Genomic DNA, 22,726 nt, shown 5'->3' on the forward strand with positions numbered 1-22,726 from the left:
CGTGCTGACGTCATCGCCACTTCGTGGCGAATGGCGGTTCTTGTGTGTACAAGTTCTGTGGGGAGCGGTAGTGTAGCGGTTAGCGCGCTGCCCTGCGACACGAGTTAAATTCCCTCTCACGGCCAACACCGGTGAAGATTATCTGAACCGGTCTTGGGCCTCCCCTATGTCGACTCAGCCTCAAATGAGTACCTAGTGCGGTGTGTAAACTTCGCCACTAGGAAGACAAAGGCGGCTGAGCATGATGCTGGCCACTCACCCCTCATGCGCCGTGTCGGCCATCATAGCTGTTCGCTAACAACACTTGCCCCGACAGTATGTTTTGTCTATACGGGGGATCTTTGTCTTTGTTCAAGTCCACAGATCTGATCGTGCGACAGGCAAGGCTGCGTTGGCTTGATCATGACGTCCGCATGCCCAGCCACTGCATTCCCAAGCAGCTTCTGTTCGGCCGGATCGAGGGGGATAAACGGGCGCGGCACCGCCTGAAGAAGACATGAAGCTGAGTGGACTTGCCGATGACCGGTACCAGCGGTGTCAAGATCGGCCTCTGAGGAGGAGGTTAGTGAAGGACTCCGCTTGACAGCTAGAGGCAGTCGCCCTCCAGCAACAGCGGAGCGCAAAGGAGCGACGCTCACGACAACGAGCGGATCCCCAGGAGTCTAATTCGCACCAAGTTGTCACAGTGGGGAGGACAGGTGTTGGATCTGCCTGCCATCTCAATCCGTCAACCTACGGCACTGGGGTCTGTCTTGTGACATCTTGCCAGCAGTGAGCCTTCCACACTTCACGTGATGACCTCAATATGCACCTGTTTGTATGTTGAACATCTTTCGCACCGTACGTAGCCAACCGCCACTTAGCGGCGAATGGCTGCTGTTGTTGTGTGTACGTCTGTGTGTCAATGTGAGTGCAAATAAACAAACAGATACATACATCGGCAGGCAATCTGTCGACTTCACACCTCCGTCTCTCCACATTAACATTAACACATAGGCTTTTGGGTTAGATCTCGTAAATACAAATGTGTCGTTAAATCAGCCAACACACTTGTGTGCTGTACCAGTAACGAATTCGCATGTTCTGTTTACGCGACAAACCTTACTAACTGGCTGTGGCGGGTGGTGGCGGATTTAACGACACATTTATAGTTACGCGATCTAACCCAAAAAAACCTATATTATGGAATCGACGCACTTCTGTACATAACCCATTAGCCGCACGGCCTTCTGGGAGGACGTCGTTTTATCAGCCTTGGTTCAAGACAAGCACGAACTCTGGTCTAAATGTCAGGACACATCAGGTTGTTTAATTTATTTTTAAATGGCATTAATACGTTTTAATGGTATATTCTTCAGTAAGTTTATCTATCATCAATGTCTTTTTTTCTCATTCCTTTTCCGATGACATTTACAAAGCTCTACCAAGAACCCGGCATGAATTGAGACGGAAAAAAAACTGTTTTGATGAATGTTCAAAGGTCACACAGCTGATATCTTTAAAGCAAAGTCCGACATTCATTTCAAAAGAGAACTCCTGCATCATGCGTTTATGCTAATGGAAGTCAGTTTAAACATTTGTTAAAATAAATTAAATAACCCAACGCGACCTGACTTTCGTGCCACCTTGTAGGATGATACAGGATCCGAGTAAAATAAAACTTTATCTAAAGTGTCCAGATCCACCTCTGAGTGGGGGAGGCAAAGGCGGCCTCCTGGCGATGTGCTGGCCCACGCCACGGGGTACTCCGCCGTGCCCACTGAGTCGTCCCTCTCACGCAGAGACAGCGAGAGGACATCAGCCGTGGAGCGATCAAGGCAGCCGTGGGGTCGCCGACTGAAGCCACTGCGAGCGTGGCACTGCGCCTATGAGCCCGGCCACATGAGTTCGATTCCCGTTAACGTCCACCAATACTGCTGACGAATATCTGAATCGGGTCCTGGACCTCCCCTAGGTCTACTCAGCCGTAAACGAGTACCTGGTGCAAGTGTGTAAAATATGAGCACTGGGAAGACAAAAGCGGCCGGGCGTGTGCCGGCTTTCATAGGTGCTCGCTAACAGGACTTGCCTCAACATTGCGTTAAGGCTATGGGGGGGGGGGGGTGTTTGTTTTTGATAAGTGGGGGGGGTGGGGGGCTCCTTTCACGGAATGTGAGGGTGGGGCGCCCGTCCTGATGCGGGAAATCCATGCGCGCGACCCCTCCACCCCGGGGCATCCCTCTGTCTCGCTCTGGAAACTGGGGGTGCCCTTCTACAACAGCAGCTTCGTATATGGGGTGCCCCTTACCTGACTAACAAGCGCCATGACCTCGCCAACTGCGCATGTGCTCAGGCGAAGATGGCGGTGTACAGAACGAGGAAAAAGATGCTGCAAGGTGACACTGACGGCTGCTCTGTGCTTCCAGTGTTCAGGGGCCTGCTCAAGGCGCGGCTCCGGCTGGAGCACGCCACGTACCACACACGTGTCGGTGATGTGCAGTGCGTCTTCGAACGCTGGGGAGCCGGACAAGCCCCTCTCTGTACCAGCGTGGGCGGCACCCTCCACGTGTTCACCTTCTGAAGCGCTCGCTCGTCACCGTGGCGTGCGCGATGACCACCACCACCACCACGTGACTTTTCTTTCGTGCTGTGCGCGGTGCATTTAGCGTCACAGCGCGTGGATGTATCGTGTTTGTTTATTTGGTTGCTGGTGACTTTGTGTGTTTCGTGTCGGAATCGCCTCCAGTGCTGTTGCTGCTGGGGAAAATAAAAGTTATTAAAAAGTCAAAAGTCTCTCTCTCTCTGACTCTCTCTCTCTCACGCATTCATTCATTATTTAACAATTGCTTTTTCGTTCGACGGCTAATCTAAAGCGAGAGACGGGAACGGCGAGAGTTTTATTTAATTTATTTTCTACGGCGAGAAATGTATTTTAATAAAGTGTTTTTTCTTTTACATTTTTGTTTCGTTAACTTTGTAGCCGAGGCACGCACCGCGCGAGGCGGAGTCGAGGCCAGGCGAGGATGCGTGGGAGACGAGCGAGGAGCGGCAGAGGGGAAGTCCCCACCGAGACGGTCAGAGAGGAGGACACGGCTCAAGATTAGAGGCAGGGAGCCAATTAGTAAGGTTTGTCACGTAAACATAACATGCAAAGTCGTTATTAGTATAGCACACCGGTGTATTGGAGAGCAAATCCACAACATTTACAATCCGTCAAATTGTAGAAAATCTACAACATTTAGAATATTTCAAATTCTAAATGTTGTGGATTTGCTCTCCAACACACCGGTGTGCTGTACTAGTAACGAATTTGCATGTTTTGTTTACGTGACAAACCTTACTAATTGGCTGTGTCGGGTGGTGGCGGATTTAACAACACATTTATATTTACGCGATCTCACCAAACCCCCCCCCCCCATATATATTTGGATGCTATTGGTCGCGACAAGCTCCGTGTGAAACTAAATGCGAGGTGCCAGCCGCGGGGTGGTGACGCTGGCCCAGCGGTGGCGCCGCTCACCGCGTCGATGTCGAGGGGTCACGGTTCCATTACCTGTGGCCGCACTGGTAAATACCGCGCTGCGTGTGTGGTATTAACCGTAGACATAAACAAAACGCGCACTCGCAATGGAGGACGTTCAAGATCCCGCGACGTCGTTAGCAAGTGTCGGGCCATTATGTGAAACAAATCGATAAAAACACACCGCGTTTATGACTCCGTTGGAATTATACGCAACAAGCAATCTTCGCCCAATATTGCGGAACAAAGACGTGGCAGGGCCCTCCTTGATGAGGAGGCACAAGGCTACGTGAGGCTCTCCAGGGTAACCAAACGAAGGTAATGCAAATCACAATACAGGCAGACTCCGCTTAGCGCTCAAGATGCGCTGCTGGAGGCGTGAGCGCTAATCGAATCAGTGTTACGCTTTGGTTTTTTCGGTAAAGTCACGTATAAATAAGAAATAATAAAATAACATAATAGCGTACGACGTTTCGGTTGCAACACAAGCAGCCATCATCAGGTACAGAAGAGCTAAATTTACGAGAGGAAACACATAACCCCAGATGTATATACAGACACCCAAGTAGGGGGGAACTAACACAGATACAACAGGGGACACAGAGAGAGAAGCATACCAAAGAAACAGGGTTTAGCAAAAGTTGGAAACCATATAAAGCAACATAGACGGTCGGTCAAAACACAATTAACGCATAGTCTGGTTGATTACGCTATTATGTTATTTTATTATTTCTTATTTATACGTGACTTTACCGAAAAAAACAAAGAGTAATTCCTGCAGTCACGAAAGCTTCGAATCAAGTCCGACTCAGCGTTCTAAGGGGCCGCGCTAAGGGAGGTCTGCCTGTACACTGCCCGCAGATTAAACCGGGATCTCAAAAGTGTAGTAGCGAGTTGGAGGTCGCAGTCTGGTTACCAGCGACTGCACAACAAAACTCCACCACATCTGGATCTGCGTGTCCTTCCTTTCCATAAACGACAGCTCTGATAATTGAGTACAGATGTTCCTCGCTCTGTGCGGTGGTAGATGTATTCCAAACAAGGTGGCGCACAAAACCAAATCTCGTAGCGTAGATCGCACAGTCACCCAACCCACAGTACGAGATGGAACAGATGTAGATTATCTCACACTCTGCACTGCCACCTTCTCCTTAGGAGCCGGGGGTTATGGCTTCCTCCTCGACGCCCTTCACTACGTTTGTGGCGGTGATCCACTAACCCTCGCTGCTGCTGCTGGCGCCTCCACAGCGCAGCTGAGTGTAAGAGGCAGCTGAGTGTAAGAGGCAGCCGCGTGCAGCGCCCACGTTCTGGGATAGTAAACTCCCGCGAGCCGCCCTCTACGAGTCGACGACGCGGGTTCAGGCGCTGCTCCGACCAGAGTTGTCATCGGGAGAAAACGGACGGTGAAACTGGGGATCAAGTCACGCGAAGCAGATCGATAGCGAAGTAAATTAACACTTGCTCGATATAAGCGCAGTGATGTCACCTTCACTGTCGGCGCGTTGGTGACGTGACGCTGACTAACCTACAACTCTGTCCAGGGCGTCTGTGCTGACCCAGAGTAGTCGTGTTCCTCCTCAAACTCTTCCTGGGAGACCGAAGGAGCGGCTCGTAGCGCTGCCAAGCGCGTTCACTTTGCGTTTCATATTTGTTTATCATTTATCCAGTGTTACTTATTTTTAATTCCCATTTTCACGAGCTCAAATATCACTTTAAGTGGTTATTCCTCCCATTATTTGTTCAGTTAATAAAAAAAAACACCGATCTGGTATCGTCTATCATATCAGTGCTTAAAGCCTCCACTCCCCCCTCTGCCCTCTGCCCCTTATTGTCATTTAACATTGACCCGTGCAATTGATGATCTGTGCAGAGCTAAGCGGTTACAGTCAACCTCGAGTCCACGCAGGAGGTGAGACCGTCTGTGCCAGTGCGGTGCTTTATCAATCAATCGATGTTTTATTTGTTGCACGGAACGTGCCCGTGTGGCCAGTTGCCCAGCTGTAGTTGCAAGTGAGATCCGTGGGTGCCATCGGCACAGAGGAAGAAGAGCGGCGACGTCATCAAAGCGATCCGCACGCAGGAACGGTCTGCGTCGCTGGAACAGAACGCATTGGAGATGGCAGGCGCCTTGCACCAGGGTTGGGTTAGCTCAGCGCCCCCCCCCCCACACACACACACTGTGGATCCAAAGCGTATTTCGAAGGGACGAGGGTTGGTGAATCACACAGAGATTCGTGAGATTCGTCACCACTGCGGTGGCGCGGCGCAGCCGTGGGAGCGCGCTCGCCGCTTGTGGGTTGCAGAGGTTCGCGGTTCGAATCGGGCAGTCCGCCCCGGTGTATATCTGCGGTGGTGTAGATTAACCATGAACATACTACTGTACTACTACGCGCCGTCTGCTTATTGAAGACAATTATTTTTGCTGATGGTGATGTCGCTGAAGATGATACTACTGCTGCTGATAATCATTATTATAATTAATTGTGAGGATGTTGCACTTCAAGAATATGTCATCAATGGTGATGATGGTCATTGTAATGCTGCTGCTGCTGATGATGATGATGGTATGGTGACCTGTTATTATCCGACCCGATCCTGTGCCTCCTCTAGGTCGACTCAGCCTTAAGTGAGTACCTGGTGCCGTGAGTATAAATCATCACCACTGCGGGGGAGGGGGGGGGGGTGATATTTGGATCTTTGTGTGCTGCGAGTGTGAAGTTAATGGCCACACACGCGGTGGAACAGACACCATCATCACTGCGCCTCTCACCGTGCGCTGACGGAGTTTCCCATAAGTGGCCTGGCGTGGGGAGGGGTGCTGGAGACAGCGCGGGAAGTCTGCGTCGATATCCCCGAGTCGCCCCCCCCCCCCCATCTCCCCCCCCCTCCCCCGCGGCGTAATGCGCTCACTCGCTCGCTGCTCTCATCGCTCGCTGCTCCGCGATCCCGTGGCGTTTTTACGAAACGGCTTAAGGAGCTGATGGGAAGCGTTTAGACGAGGGGCAGCAGCAGCACCTCCCCATCCCCCCACCCCCATTGACAGTGCGAGATATGCGAGTGGGGGAGCGGTGGCGCAGTGGTGAGCTCACTGCGCAATGAGAACCCCGGCACGACCCGAATTCGAGTCCTGTTCACAGCCAATGTCGAACTGGAATTACGCAGACGGCTATTCGGACCGGTCGTAGGCTTCCCCTAGGGAGACCCAGCCTCAAATGATTACCTGATGCGACGTCTAAAACATTGCCACGAGGGAGACAAAGGTGGCCGGCCGGGGGTGCTGCTGTTCAGCCACCCCGTGGTGTGCTGAGTCGGCCTTCATAGATGCTACTTTCAAACGGCACTTGTCCCACCAGATTGTTGAGGCTATAAGGGAGGTAGTTGTGTCTGAGAGCGAAGATGAGAGTTGTAGTGCGTGAGTGTGTTGATAGTGGGGAGCGGTAGTTTAGCGGATATTGTGTTTGAGTGTAGTGATAATGTGAGTGAGTGAGTGTGTTCTAGTGATGTGAGTAGGTATGTTTAAGAGACAGTGACAGTGTTTGAGTGATTGCGATAATGTGAGTGTGTTTGAGTTATAGTAATAATGTGAGTGAGAGTGTTTGAGTTATAGTAATAATGTGACGGTCAGTGTTTGAGTGATAGTGATAATGTGAGTGAGAGTGTTTGAATGATAGTGATAATGTGAGTGATCCATAATATCGGTTTTGTTTTGTTTTAATCGCGTAAATATAAATGTGTCGTTAAACCCGCCACCACCCGACACAGCCAAAGTGTGTTACGTAAACGTCACGTAAGGTTTGTCACGTAAACAGAACGTGCCAATTCGTTACTAGTACAGCACACCGGTGTGCCGGAGAGCAAATCCACAACATTTACAATCTGAGTATGTTTGAGTGATAGTGTGAGTGAGTGTCTTTGAGTGATAGTGTGAGTGAGAGTGTTTGAGTGAGAGTGATAGTGTGCGAGAATGTGTATGAGCTTGTGTTTAATAATTAAATTACTGACCGCAGACTCGTTAATATTTCAGTGTGCTCACCTCCAGCCACAGTCATAATCATCTCGACTCGTACCACTGCGTCACTGCCGCAAAGTGTATTCTCTCAACAGAGAGAGAGAGAGCGCGGGAGCAGCCCCAGCCGTGACGAGGAGCCGGCGACACCAACCATTGACCCCAAGCTCTGCGGTCCTCTATGCACGAAAAGCGCTGCAGGCAAATTAATTAGTGTTTGCATTTTGGAGGAAAACCAAGCACTCGGAGAAAATGTACGTGTGCGAGGGGGCAACACTCTATCCCATAGAGATGGAACAGATGGAGATGAGCCCACACTTTGCTGTACCCGACTTCTCCCGACGAGTCAGAGGTAATGGCTCCTCCTCAAAGAGGCCGACGAGAAGGGAGTTTGGCGACATCTGTTTGGTGATCCACCAGCCCTGACTAATGCCTCCACAATGTTAGGAACAATGAGAAACCAGTGGTGAAAGACCACCCCCGTGTAGCTTTAACAGACTGTTGGGGCAAGTGCTGCGAGCGAGCACCTATGAAGGCCGGCACGGCATACGAGGGGGTGGGTTGCCAGCACCACGCCCGGTCGCCTTTGTCTCCCCATTGCTGATGTTTACACACAGCACCCGGTACTCTTTTAAGACTGAGTCGATTCACGAAAGCGATCCCCAGGGCTGGATCAGATATTCGCTGCCTCACTGTTATTGGTCGCGAGCGGGAATCGAACTCGGTCCAGTAGGCCGGGTTGGTTGCTCAGTGCGCTTACCACTGCGCCACCGCTCCGCACGCTCGCACAGATACCGCAGGCCGCACCGACAGGCGTGGCCGTGTCGCCGCCTCGTGGCCCCACGCCGCTCCGCACTCGCCCGGAGATTCCTGCTCCGTTCGTGCGCGTGATGGCACCAGCAGGGGCAGGAGCCGCAAAGTGGGGAGGAATCTCCAAGCCGATGTGGAGGAGTCGCTGCTGCTGCTGCTGGGCACGACGAGAAGGGCTTCAAGCGGTGAGAGTTCGAGTGGTGCTGCTGCTGTTCGTCCTCCTCCTCCTCCTCTGTTGAAGGAGTTCACGTTCAATAATTGGTTACCGTTCGTGTCGGTGGTCGGGCTAGTGGCTGTTGACTAGTTAGTGTGAGTGGTCATGCTAGTGCTAGTGGTTGTTGACTAGTTAGTTAGTGTGAGTGGTTTGGCTAGTGCTAGTGGTTGTTGACTGGTTAGTTAGTGTGAGTGGTTTGGCTAGTGCTAGTGGATGTTGACTAGTTAGTTAGTGTGAGTGGTCATGCTAGTGCTAGTAGCTGTTGACTAGTTAGTGTGAGTGGTTTGGCTAGTGCTAGTGGTTGTTGACTAGTTAGTTAGTGTGAGTGGTTTGGCTAGTGCTAGTGGTTGTTGACTGGTTAGTTAGTGTGAGTGGTTTGGCTAGTGCTAGTGGATGTTGACTAGTTAGTTAGTGGGAGTGGTTTGGCTAGTGCTAGTGGTTGTTGACTAGTTAGTTAGTGTGAGTGGTTTGGCTAGTGCTAGTGGTTGTTGACTAGTTAGTGTGAGTGGTCTGGCTAGTGCTAGTGGTTGTTGACTAGTTAGTGTGAGTGGTTTGGCTAGTGCTAGTGGTTGTTGACTAGTTAGTTAGTGCGAGTGGTTTGGCTAGTGCTAGTAGCTGTTGACTAGTTAGTTAGTTTGAGTGGTTTGGCTAGTGCTAGTGGTTGTTGGCTAGTTAGTTAGTGTGAGTGGTCATGCTAGTGCTAGTGGATGTTGACTAGTTAGTTAGTGTGAGTGGTTTGGCTAGTGCTAGTGGATGTTGACTAGTTAGTTAGTGTGAGTGGTTTGGCTAGTGCTAGTGGTTGTTGGCTAGTTAGTTAGTGTGAGTGGTCATGCTAGTGCTAGTGGATGTTGACTAGTTAGTTAGTGTGAGTGGTTTGGCTAGTGCTTGTGGTTGTTGGCTAGTTAGTTAGTGTGAGTGGTCATGCTAGTGCTAGTCGATGTTGACTAGTTAGTTAGTGTGAGTGGTTTGGCTAGTGCTAGTGGATGTTGACTAGTTAGTTAGTGTGAGTGGTCTGGCTAGAGCTAGTGGTTGTTGACTAGTTAGTTAGTGTGAGTGGTCTGGCTAGTGCTAGTGGTTGTTGACTAGTTAGTTAGTGTGAGTAGTTTGGCTAGTGCTAGTGGTTATTGACTAGTTAGTTAGTGTGAGTGGCCATGCTAGTGCTAGTGGATGTTGACTAGTTAGTTAGTGTGAGTGGTATGGCTAGTGCTAGTGGATGTTGACTAGTTAGTTAGTGTGAGTGGTTTGGATAGTGCTAGTGGTTGTTGGCTAGTTAGTTAGTGTGAGTGGTCTGGCTAGAGCTAGTGGATGTTGACTGGTTAGTTAGTGTGAGTGGTTTGGCTAGTGCTAGTGGTTATTGGCTAGTTAGTTAGTGTGAGTGGTCATGCTAGTGCTAGTGGATGTTGACTAGTTAGTTAGTGTGAGTGGTTTGGCTAGTGCTAGTGGATGTTGACTAGTTAGTTAGTGTGAGTGGTTTGGATAGTGCTAGTGGTTGTTGGCTAGTTAGTTAGTGTGAGTGGTCATGCTAGTGCTAGTGGATGTTGACTAGTTAGTTAGTGTGAGTGGTTTGGCTAGTGCTAGTGGTTGTTGACTAGTTAGTTAGTGTGAGTGGTCTGGCTAGAGCTAGTGGTTGTTGACTAGTTAGTTAGTGTGAGTGGTCTGGCTAGAGCTAATAGCTGTTGACTAGTTAGTTAGTGTGAGTGGTTTGGCTAGTGCTAGTGGTTGTTGGCTAGTTAGTTAGTGTGAGTGGTTTGGCTAGTGCTAGTGGTTGTTGACTAGTTAGTGTGAGTGGTCTGGCTAGTGATAGTGGTTGTTGACTAGTTAGTTAGTGTGAGTAGTCTGGCTAGTGCTAGTGGTTGTTGGCTAGTTAGTTAGTGTGAGTGATTTGGCTAGTGCTAGTGGATGTTGGCTAGTTAGTTAGTGTGAGTGGTCATGCTAGTGCTAGTGGATGTTGACTAGTTAGTTAGTGTGAGTGGTATGGCTAGTGCTAGTGGATGTTGACTAGTTAGTTAGTGTGAGTGGTTTGGATAGTGCTAGTGGTTGTTGGCTAGTTAGTTAGTGTGAGTGGTTTGGATAGTGCTAGTGGTTGTTGGCTAGTTAGTTAGTGTGAGTGGTCTGGCTAGTGCTAGTGGTTGTTGACTAGCTAGTTAGTTTGAGTGGTCGGGCTATGGGGGAGGAGTCGAGATCAGACTTCCATCCCCGATGGAGCCGCTAGAGGGCGCTGTGGCGCAGCTCATGTCGGGTGCTTAGAATCTTAAATCAAAAGACAAAGCGCAGCGCTGAAACTGCTTTCTCACGCAAATGCTGGAGCAACAGAGCATCACAGTGAAGGTTCGATCACTATAGCGGCGGGGGGGGGGGGAGGCGGGGGTGTGGGGAGGGAGGCGGGGGGTGTGGGGAGGGAGGCGGGGGGTGTCTCTGTCTTTGTTTCACGCTTTCACGGCACGGGGCATCTGGGCCGGGTTGGGCTGGGGGCAGCGGCGGGGTGAGGTGGGGTAGGGGAGGGTCGGGGTGAGCGTAGGGGCGGGGTGGGGGTGGGAGTAGGGGCGGGGGTAGGGACGGGCGGGGTGGGGGTAGGGGGAGGGGCGGGGTACGGTCCCCCCGCCAGCCCCCTCTGTTTCCCCAACACGCGCCTCGATCTCGGTGCGAGTGTTGGCTGGAGTCCGTGCACAGTCGGCAAAGGTCGCAGTCAATGTTGACCCCACAACAGCGGCGTCGCTTTGCGCGCGTCCCCCACGCTGGCTGCGGCGATCACTCAGAGACGCGAGGAATACAACAGCGGCCACATGTTCTCGTCTCGCGCGCGGTGACGGCACCACCACCACCAGCAGCAGCACCAGCAGCAAGAACACGGTGCAGGAGCTCCATGCCAATGTGGAGGTTCCGCTGCTGCTGCTGCTGCCACGAGGGGAGGGCTTCAGCAGAGAGATGGAGCTTGTGTATGTTATATTGGTGTATGTTGTATTTATATATGTTGTATTGATGTTTGTTGAACTTCTTTCGCGCCGTACGTAGCCAACCGAGCGAATCGTGTGCTGCTGCTGTGTCTTCCTCCTCCGTTGAAGGGGCGCAGACCACAGAGGTTTTATTGTAGGTCTCTATGTGTCTCAAAGTGTCTCTATGTGTCTCAAAGTATCTCTATGACTCTCTACGTGTCTCTAACTGTCTCTGTGTATCCAAATATTTCAACGTGTCTCTATGTGTCTCTATGTGTATCTAACTGTCTCTATGTGTCCGTAAGTATATCTATGGGTCTCTATGTGTTTCTAAGTGTATCTATGGGTCTCTATGGGTCTCTATGTGTGTCTAAGTGTATCTATGGGTCTCTACGTGTGTCTAAGTGTGTCTGTATCTCTATGGGTTTACCATATGGTCCGTAGTTTGTGTTGCATGGTCACACTCTCGTTACTGTGGCTTGTCTTTAATGCACGTCTGAGTATCTCTATGTATCAGTGTGTTTATCTCCATGTGGTCTCTGTGTTTACTGTAGAGTCGGTAGTTCGGTAGTTCGGCTTGTGTGGCCAAACTTGCGCCACTGTGGCCACGCTCGGATGACGCGCCGCGTGGCCGCTCTTCCCGTTGGTCTACGGCCTGACTGCCTGACTGACTGACTGCCTGACTGACTAACTGCCTGACTCACTGCCTGGCTAACTGCCTGACTAACTGACTGCCTGACTGACTGCCTGACTGACTGCCTGACTGACTGCCTGACTCACTGCCTGACTGCCTGACTAACTGACTGCCTGACTGACTGACTGCCTGACTGACCCATCTGTCCGAGGAACCTCTTTGTTTTCTTGTCGGTGCCAATGCCTTCATCTTTTACTCAAAATAATTTCGATACTCTGCTGCTGCTGCTCTACCAAGCACCAATCTTGCCCAAATTGGATTCCTGCTGCTGCTGTTATCTGGGGTGGAATTCTCAGCTCCTACCTCACTGCCGAGTGACGCAGCAGTGGGGTAAATGATGATACAGCACTTACTCCTTGACTCCGGTCACTCGCCCGATCACCAACCTACCAACCCACTCACCAAACCATCCACCAACTTACCCAACTACCAACGCGCCCGTCAACTCTCCCACAAACCTACCTACCCTCCCGCCAACCCATCAACCCAACCACCTACCCACGCACCAAGTAAGCCAGCAACGGACCAAACCAACCACCTAAACATATACCAACCCATTTGTAGTGACTGTGATTGTCACTTGGTGGTGCCGGGCTTACGAAGCCACGGCGGATAATGTGTTGGCATTATGTGTAGCCCGCTTGCTGGGCGTCGTGGCAGCCCTAGCGGGGCTTCGGTGAGTGCTGGGCAGCGCAGAGGCACCGCGAGCGGTGTGCGGTGCGGGCTCCCGGTGAGGGAGCGAGATGGAGCGTCAGCCAGCCAGGGTTACGTTGGGGCATGATACGCTGGATGATCTGCTGACACGTGACCGGATGATATTGGAGGCGGGCCACCGTTGGACGGGGGCCACTGGGCGGTCACGTGGTCGAAAAGGGCTCTTGGGAGCCTTCGGGAAAGAGCTCGAGAGATCTAGAAGGTGGGCGGGGCGAGAGGCGGAGCCAGCCCCAGCCCAGGCCGACATAACGGGGGCCCCGTGAGGGGCTCGGGGTTCTTCGGGTTACTAGTGATGAAGATCCACGTCGGGTAAAAGAAGCCTCGAGCCACGCAGTCAGGGACCCAGCTCGTGGTCCGGGCCGGGATAGCGAACCGTGTCTAGTTTTGCCGTAGCGTGGCTAGATGAGCATTCAACACCCAAGTGTAGGTTGTGTTATGTTATGTTGATTTATTGAATAAATAGTGTTGCTCCCAGACCAACGTCTGCGACTCAGTTGGACTCACTACACATTCACCAAAATATCCAACGACCTACCCACCCACCCAACAAAAGTACCCACCCCTTTCACGCCCCCCCCCCGCATCGTCCCCCTGGCGCGTGGGTGGGGTGGGGGGCTGGTTACTCGCGTGACGGGATTGAGGTGGGGGGCGGTGGTCACAAGGGAGTCGTGGGGCCGCATCAGCCGCCTCCACATTCATCACCTCCGCAGGTTGCGCCTAAGCTCCGAGTGTCAGCCAGAGATCCACGCGCCCGCGTTTCCAATCATCCGCTATTGCCCAGCAATTACCCCCCCCCTCCTACCCGCCCAATAGCCCCCCACCCCACTGCCCCCCACCTCGTGGTATGTGCTCAAGCGTCATTCGACAGATAGATGAGAGAGATGACCTTTAGTTAAAACCAGAGAAAGCCGCATCACTGAGAACGAAAAAAAAGTCTCAAAACAAACTCATGGCTCGCGTCCAACGAGGTCCTGCGTCGCACAGGGAGGAAGGGGATACAGCAAAGGCCGTGAATGACCAACATGGTCGTGTGGAGGCCTTCATCTAGCAGTGGATCGATACAGGATTGTACAATAGGCAAAGCGGCACGCAGGCTTATGATCTGAGTCAAAGTCAAGAGTGCGTCCCCTTCTGCAAGAGCCACAGTGAGGAATTGGTGCTCTGTTTACAGCCCTGCAGAGCCAGTGGTGGACATTCCATATTCCTATGGCGGGGGCGAGTCCATCTATAAAACAACCACAAGGTAGTACCGATTCTATCAACCCCCGAATGGAGCGATGATGCTCTGCCGAACGAGCAGCCACCTGAGTGTCTCTGCAACGCAGTCGTCAATAACTTTGCGTGTGGCCTTCAACAATATGAGGCGACGTTTCGGGAAAGGTGCCGTCTTCATATCACGTTAAATGTGCTTCATATATGCTACGTCGAAGGGCCATTTCCCGAAACATCGCCAATTATATATTCCTCATATGATGGACCACTCTCACACACAGCGTAGCTGACACGGGACGTGTTGAGTCTGTTGTTGTTGTTGTTGTCTGTGCTTGTTCACGACTGCCAACAGCATCATCAACGTGATCTGTTCTATCACAGATAGGCGCCGCAGTGGCGAGACGTTATCTACCTCGCCTGGTATGCAGGAGGTCGTGGGTGCGATCCCGACCTTGACACCCGTCTACTCCGAGTCTCAATGTATCTCCCCGTGGTCGCGATGATATTTCTCCGGTTCCTCCGGTCCCCCACCCCCCACCTTTATAATCGACACGCGTTCGGAGTAATCCGATGCTATACATTTCCACGTAATGGGCCACTTCGTTGAGCTATCGTTTGTGGCCAGGTGGCTTTCCAGAAAGAGCTGCATAGCTCAGAGGGCCTTACCTGGTAAAATGCTGAATAATTTAGTTTGTATTCTTTGGGTCTTTCGGTAAAGTCACGTAGGTAGGTTACTTTCTTAGAACCTATCTACGTGACTTTACCGAAAGACCCAAAGAATATGAATTCCTGCAGTCACGAAAGCTTTAAGGCAAGTTTAGTTTGTGTTTCCATTCCCCAGGCGGTCGGCTGTCTGGGAGTTCTGCCGGATTCGGCGGCGTCGCTCGGGTTGGGGTCGGAAGGGAGTCGATTTGGCGGCGTCCTTGCCTGGATCTCGGCGGATCGGAGTCGATCAGCCGACGCAGCCCGCGATTGCCCGAGGCCGGAGCTTTGAGTGATGTCACAGTCGCCGGCACTGGCGGGGCGAGTCTCTCCTTGTTCGAGCGAGTTTTGATTAAACACGTACACGCAAAAGTTTAGAGCTGTGTACACAACTTTTCAGAAACTTACACGTCCGTGTGTGTGTGTGCGAGTACCTGCTGCGTTGTGTAAACATCGAAACTGTGGAGACAAAGGCGGTCGGGCGTGATGCTGGCCACCTGCCACCTCATGTGCCGTGCCGGCCTTCACTGGTGCTATGCGCTAACAGCACTTGCCACAACACTCTGTTGAGGCTATACGGGGGATCTTTGTCTTTGTGTGCTCCAGTGGCCGCGAAGCTGTTGCTTACGCGAGGCTTGGGAAGACGTTGTGTCCGTGTGGCCCGCGAGGAGGTCTGAAGGTAATTCCTCTCTTCATCTTCGCATCGTTAATTACAGCGCAATTAACACAACGCGGCTCATCCACCGTCAAAGCGCGAGGCGATCGTCTTTCACGTACGCGGGTTGCGGCAGTTTCAGAGGAGGGGACGATGTCCCCTGTGGCAGCTATCCCTGTGTGGCAGGGGACTGTGGCCACCATCGCAGGAAGGCGCTGCTTATGATCCCACAGACGCAGGCTGCAGGAGTTTAACAGTTAAGCGGCGATGATTGCTGATGTGTGGTCTAACCTAGGGGCACCCCCAGTGGCAGCTGGCCCTGTGCATCCGTCTGCTGGCAGTAAGGGGGGGGCGAGGTGATTTTTCTGTGATTTGGAAAATTGACACCGGCCTATTATTTTCGACTGACTTCACATTTATACAAGATTCTTGTCATACTACGAGCTCATTGAATGTTCACTGATTTTGTTTTTTTTGCGGGGCGATGGGAGCGGGGTTAGGCCTCGTAATTGTCTCGTCGAATTTGTGTCGTGGAACCTACCTCCACTCTACAGAGTTGCGGTTGCAACGTGCGGTGGCGTGGCCCAGTGGTAGCGCATTTGTCGCCTGTTGCAGAGACTCGGGCGACGCCTGCTTCACTCACGGGCGACGTTAAAGACCCCTGACGTCATTCACAAGGGTATAAGACCATTGTGTGCCGACGTTTAATTTGCCGAATTCGAATAGTAGCCGGAAATTACTCCTCACTTGGGGTCACACGCAGACACACAGCAGAAGCAGCAGCAATCATCGCCCCGACTGGCAGCAGACTGATGGCCCAGCTCACTGTCGCGAATGGGGCTTTAACCTGGTCGCTTCAGTTCTCACCTGGATACACAAGATGATCTTAAACTCACTCACTCACCCAACCCCTCACTCACTCACTCACCCACTCAATCATCCACTCACTCACTCACCCACTCACTCACTCATTCGTCATCTCACTCATTCACCGACTCACTCATTCTCTCCTCCACTGACCCATTCATCCACTCACACAACTCATTGATGCATTCAATCATTCACCAACTCACTCATTATATCATTCACTCACTAATTCACCCATTTACTCATTCTCCCACTCACTCATTCTCTCATCCATTCACTCCCCCACTCACTCATTCTCTCACGCACTCATTCACCCATTCACTGAATCTCTCATACACTCACTAATTCACCCACTCACTCGTGCAAATGAGGCTCTATCCTGGTCTCACCTGGTCACACAAAACACAACATGAAACTTGAAGCCCGTCTGCTGATCTGTTGTGAAACTCCACCGGTTCAGGCGAGACGAGATCTTAAACGAGATTACTTCCCGCGATTGTTTCTTTTCTCTCCTGCTCTAGCAACTAGAAACCTAGCGGTGTTTTTAATTAATCTGTAGGTGCTTTTTTTTACAAATGTGTGCAATAATTCATACGCCCGTGCCTCGTGTCACGTTAATTATAGAACGTGGAGAGCAAATCGTTGGGTAATTTTGACATTTTCGCATCGATTATTGCTGCTGCAGTGGAAGCTCGTGATGTTGGCTCGGTGCTCGAGACAAAGACAAAGGTCCCCCGGATATCCTAAACCGCCTTTTGGGACAAGTGCTGTTAGCGAACAGCGCCGATTAAGTCCGGCAAGGCAAACGAGGGGGTGGGATGCCAGGACCACGTCCGGCCGACTTTGTCTCCCCAGTGGCGATGTTTACACACCGCACCAGGTACTGATTCAAGGCTGAGTCGACCTTGGCGAGGTCCAGGTCTGTTTCACATCATCATCGTCACTGGTGTTTGTTACCGTGAGCGGGAATCTAACTTAGGTGACCGGGTTCGTGGCACAGCTTGCTAATGACTACACGACTGCTCCTGCTCCCCACAAAGACAACGATTATTCGTATAACCTTAGCAGATTTTTGGGGCAAGTGCTGTTAGCGAGTACCTATGAAGGTCGGTGCAGCACACGAGGGGGTGGGTGACCAGCACTACACCCAGCCACCTTTATCTCCCCAGTGGTGGTGTGTACACACCGCACCAGGTCCTCATTTGAGTCGACCGCTCCCCACTCCTCACACACACACGCGCGCTCGCATTTATAGTTCATGGAATGTACGTACGTATGTACGTTGAACTTCTTTCGCACCGTACGCAGCCAAAAAACTTGCATTTGCCTTGCGATGTTTGTCTCGCGGTTTCCACAGCAAATCGGAGAGCGCGAAGGGACCCCGCAGCACCGCTCCACTCAACACGAGGTGACGGCAAACTGCAGGTGCGTGCAGACCGACTTTACGAAGCTGATTGTTGTCTCCTATTGTTATTATTCATACTGTACCTGTTCACCCAGGAAAGCCTCGCCCCGAATCTCGAGACAATTTTTTCTAGAGGATCCTGCCACAGTTTCCGCATGAGCGGGACGATGATAGCTGCCAACGGGGGCCCGGTGTGCGATCCCAATTGCGTGTTTTGCATCGTGATGCCGGCACCCAATGGCCCACGCTTGCGAACAGCCTCCACGACATTTCGTGAAGCAGACGGAGCAGAGTGTTGTTGTTATGGTAAATCCACCCGCAGTAATAACCCATCATACCACCTTTCCCCTTCCCGGATCGATAAAGTAGCTACCACTTTGTGGGGAAAACCAGCAGCGTTTTTTTAAACCAATAGACTCCAGCCGGATTGCGCTGCACGGAGTTTAATGTTTAACTTTGATTTAACATTGGTTTACGTTTGTGCAGTATTTTCGTGTTCTCTCGTCACACAGTTGTTGTTTTGGTTTTGGGTTCTGATTGCTATCTGCTTCATCGCTGTTACTTTATATTACGTATTTTGCTGTTTAAACAAAATCAACTTTAAACTTGAACTCCCCCGCCCACTCACTCATCCATTTACCCACTCATCCAATTACTCACTCACTCCCCCACTCTCTCACCCATTCACACACTCGCTATCTCACCCGCTCACTCACCACACTCGCTCGCCCATCCACTCACCCACTCACTCACCCATTCACTCACCCATTTACTCACTCACCCATTTCCTCACTCACACATACACTCGCTCACCCGACTCACTCACCACCCACTCACTCACTGACCCATGTCACTCTTGCAAACGAGGCTCATCCTGGTTATCACGTGGTTACACCACATTTACCTGAAGGCCTCCACACGAGAACAATGCTCGAGGGAAAACTCCACGGGGGAAGGATTTTGAGGGTTGATGAATCGCGAGGTCCCCAATCCGCTGGGCCGTGAGGATGGCCCCGAGATAGCTGTGCAGTGAGAGTGTTCGAGAATCCGTCTGTGCGAACCGTGATTAGATGTTTAAGTAACACATACGTATCAACGTCTGCTCAAGCCTCCAGTGAGTCACGTGACTCCGGTGTGGCCACCCCCAGTGGGTGAGTGAGCGGGCAATTTAATGAGTGACTGAATGAGTGGGTTGGGTGAATGAGTGAGTGGGTGAGTGAGTGACTTAGTGAGTGGGTGAGTGAGCGGGCAATCGAATGAGTGACTGAATGAGTGGATTGGGTGAATGAGTGAGTGGGTGAGTGACTTAGTGAGTGGGTGAGTGAGCGGGCAATCGAATGAGTGACTGAATGAGTGGGTTGGGTGAATGAGTGAGTGAGTGACTTAGTGAGTGGGTGAGTGAGCGGGCAATCGAATGAGTGACTGAATGAGTGGATTGGGTGAATGAGTGAGTGGGTGAGTGACTTAGTGAGTGGGTGAGTGAGCGGGCAATCGAATGAGTGACTGAATGAGTGGGTTGGGTGAATGAGTGAGTGGGTGAGTGAGTGACTTAGTGAGTGGGTGAGTGAGCGGGCAATCGAATGAGTGACTGAATGAGTGGGTTGGGTGAATGAGTGAGTGGGTGAGTGAGTGAACCTCACTCTCTGAACCTCTCCCCCCTCCCCATCCACTGTGAAAACAGACGCCGCTCCTCCTCCACGCAACCCCCTGCTGCTCGCTCCGTTCTTCTCTCCTCTCTCTTCCCTCCTCTCATCAGCATCATCATCCCCAACATCTTGACCCGGTCATTCCTCCTCCCGCGGACGATCACGTCTGAAGTGCGTGTGGGCTGCGCCTCCTGTGCCGTGTGTGTACACAAGGAGGCGGGTCCCAGGCGGCACGGCCCGCCTGCTCCGTATTCCAGTCCGGTGAACGCGCGGCGTTCGCGGAGGCCGCACGGGCCGCGAGACACCGTGGCCGTGAGCCGTGATTTTGCATGCGGCCACAAACTCAACACATTCGCAAGAATATAGATCATACGGTCATGTTATATACATATAACAGGCGACGTTACGGTTAATGACGTTCTGGTTGATGGTCAGCAAGTGGATTTAATTATCGAATAATCATACAACACAATTATAATACAATGATACAATTGTACAGAGGAGAGTGTGGATGTATTGCTGGACACCGCATCTCATCCACACGATACACGGGCTCAGTTGGCATCGTTTACAGAGAGAGAGATGCGCTCAGTGAGCGAGTAGCACCCACGAAGGATGGCACGGTACACGAGGGGGTGGGTGGCCAACTCCACGCCAGGCCGCCTTTGTCTCCCGAGTTGCGATGTTCACAAATGGCACCAGGTAGACGGGTAGCCAGTTGAGGCTGAGTCGACCTATCGGAGGCCCAACCCGTCACCGATGTTGGTGGCCGTGAGCGGGAATTGAACTCGGCTCACACTGGCTTCGTTTTGCGCTCAGTGTTGTTTTGGCCCTCCCCCGCGCCTCCGATGAGCACGGTTGGCTACGTACGGTGCGAAAGAAGTTCAACGCACGTACGTGAGTGGCGCAGCGCGCTAACCGCTGCGCCACCGCCTCGGGGCTTCGGCTGCTGGGGAGACGCGAACAGCCCTGGGGGAGCCGCCGCCTAGAGGGGGGGGGGGGGGTGCCGGTCGGGGTGGGCTCGGCCGGGGGGGCGCTGAGAGTGGGGGAGTGGGGGGGGCGCTGAGAGTGGGGGGGAGTAATGGGGGTGAGGGTGTGTGTGGGGGGTAATGGTGGGGGGTAATGGTGGGGGGTGTGTGTGGGGGGTAATGGTGGGGGGGGGGTGTGTGTGGGGGGTAATGGTGGGGGGGGGGGTGTCGGGGGGTAATGGTGGAGAGGGGTGTAGGTGTGTGTCGGGGGGTAATGGTGGGGGGGGGGGTGTGGGTGTGTGTGGGGGGTAATGGTGGGGGGTGTGTGTGGGGGGTAATGGTGGGGGGTGTGTGTGGGGGGTAATGGTGGGGGGGTGTGGGTGTGTGTGGGGGGGTAATGGTGGGGGGTGTGTGTGGGGGGTAATGGTGGGGGGTGTGTGTGGGGGGTAATGGTGGGGGGTGTGGGGGTGTTCGCTGCCCGTTGGACACAGCGGCCCAAGGCACGGGGCCCCACGTCAGAGGGACTCGCGCGAGCCCCGCGTGACGTCATCTGCGCGTCTCCGAGGTGTGATGGTGGGGTGGGGGTGGAGGCATTGGGGTGACGTGGGTGACGAGTCCGTGTGTCCGTGTGGGTCCGTGTGTCCGTGTGTGTCCGTGTGTGTCCGTGTGGGTCCGTGTGTCCGTGTGGGTCCGTGTGTCCGTGTGGGTCCGTGTGGGTCCGTGTGTCCGTGTGGGTCCGTGTGGGTCCGTGTGTGTCCGTGTGGGTCCGTGTGTGTCCGTGTGGGTCCGTGTGTGTCCGTGTGGGTCCGTGTGTGTCCGTGTGGGTCCGTGTGTGTCCGTGTGTGTCCGTGTGGGTCCGTGTGTGTCCGTGTGTGTCCGTGTGGGTCCGTGTGTGTCCGTGTGGGTCCGTGTGGGTGGTTTGTTGGTCGCTCACGACCAATTATCAATGGCGAATATTTGAACCGGTCCTGGACCTTCGCTATCTTCCCTCAGCCTTGCATTCGGACTCCATGCGGTGTGTAAACATAGAATTGGGGAGATAAAGGCGGCGGCCGAGAGTGGTGATTGCCACCCACCCAGTCGCGTGCCGTGCCAGCCTCACTACGTTCTCGCTCACAGCGCTTCATCCCACCGTGTCCGTAAGGTTACACGGTGGGATCTCTCTCTCTCTCTCTCGTGTGTTTATTTTTTTTGCGTGCAAACATTTCAGGATACAGCGCTGACACTGGAGTCAGCTGGACTTACCAGGTAGCCGGTCCAGGGCTTGGCCCGCTCTGCAGTCGCCGTTGTGAGTCCTCCCGCAGCCGCTTGGTCCGCTTCACGCCCTCGCCTCCGCTTTAACATTGTGGTCGCTGAGGAGTGAGACGCCTCCCCCCACGCCTCCCCCCCTCTATAATGAGCCTTGACACGTGCATTGTTTGCACGTGGGGGGTCCTCTGTGCTCACACCTGCGGAGGCCACGTGGCGCTAATGCGGGAGCTGATTTTGGTTCCAGTCGAACAAAACAAGCTGGAGCCATTAGTGAATACCAACAGCCTGGCCTTCAAGGGAAGAGAACGATTACAACAAAGGTCCCCCGTATAGCCTTAGCAGACTGTTGGGGCAAGTGCTGATAGCGAGCAGCAGCTGTGGAGGCCGGCACGGCACACCAGGGGGTAGCGCCTCGCCCGGCCGCCTTTGTCCCCTAGAGGCGATGGTTGCACATGGCACCAGGTACTCATTTGAGGCCGAGTCGAGCTAGGGGAGGCCCAGGACCGGTTCAGATGATCCCCACCAATGTTGGCCGTGAGCGGGAATCGACCTCGGGTCGCCGGGTTTGTAGCGCTAACCGCTACGCCAACGCTCCCCAGTACACATACACACTGTAATACACACACTGTAATACACACATACATACAACGTAATAGGCGGCATATACACATACACACTGTAATAGGCGGCATATACACATACACACACTGTAATAGGCGGCATATACACATACACACTGTAATACACACATACACTGTAATAGGCGGCATATACACATACACACTGTAATAGGCGGCATATACGCATACACACTGTAATAGGCGGCATATACACATACATCCTCCTAAAAACATGTTTGCCTTAATAGGAAGTCCTTGAATAAGGACCATTGCTCGACACGTCGACAATTATTTGTTTACCATTGAAGGCCACGCAGTGTCATTGGCAAGCGTGTGGCGTTGTTGTTGGCTGTGCTTGTGCCCCACTGCCATGGCACCAACAGATCATTGGTTATAATAATCTCTGATTGGTTCTAATCATCTCTGATTGTTCGAATCATCTCTAATTGGTTTCAATAATCTCTAATTGGTTCCAATAATCTCTAATTGGTTCTAATCGACTCTAATTGGTTCTAATCATCTCTAATTGG

The 22,726-nt window shown here is 52.5% G+C and overlaps 1 long non-coding RNA gene across 1 annotated transcript; it reads right to left on the bottom strand.

Moving 5' to 3' along the window:
• Positions 1-2,871: 2,871 nt before the first annotated feature.
• On the bottom strand, positions 2,872-22,199 carry LOC142924311 (uncharacterized). Its single transcript, XR_012941495.1, has 2 exons — positions 21,571-22,199; positions 2,872-8,547 (listed from the first exon to the last, which is right to left on the bottom strand). It is a non-coding gene; the product is annotated as an uncharacterized LOC142924311 (long non-coding RNA).
• Positions 22,200-22,726: the final 527 nt, after the last annotated feature.

This window comes from Petromyzon marinus, chromosome 12 (assembly GCF_048934315.1).
Source record: "Petromyzon marinus isolate PM22_M1 ecotype Great Lakes invasive population chromosome 12, UKy_Petmar_22M1.pri1.0, whole genome shotgun sequence".
NCBI classification, from domain to species: Eukaryota; Metazoa; Chordata; class Hyperoartia; order Petromyzontiformes; family Petromyzontidae; genus Petromyzon; species Petromyzon marinus.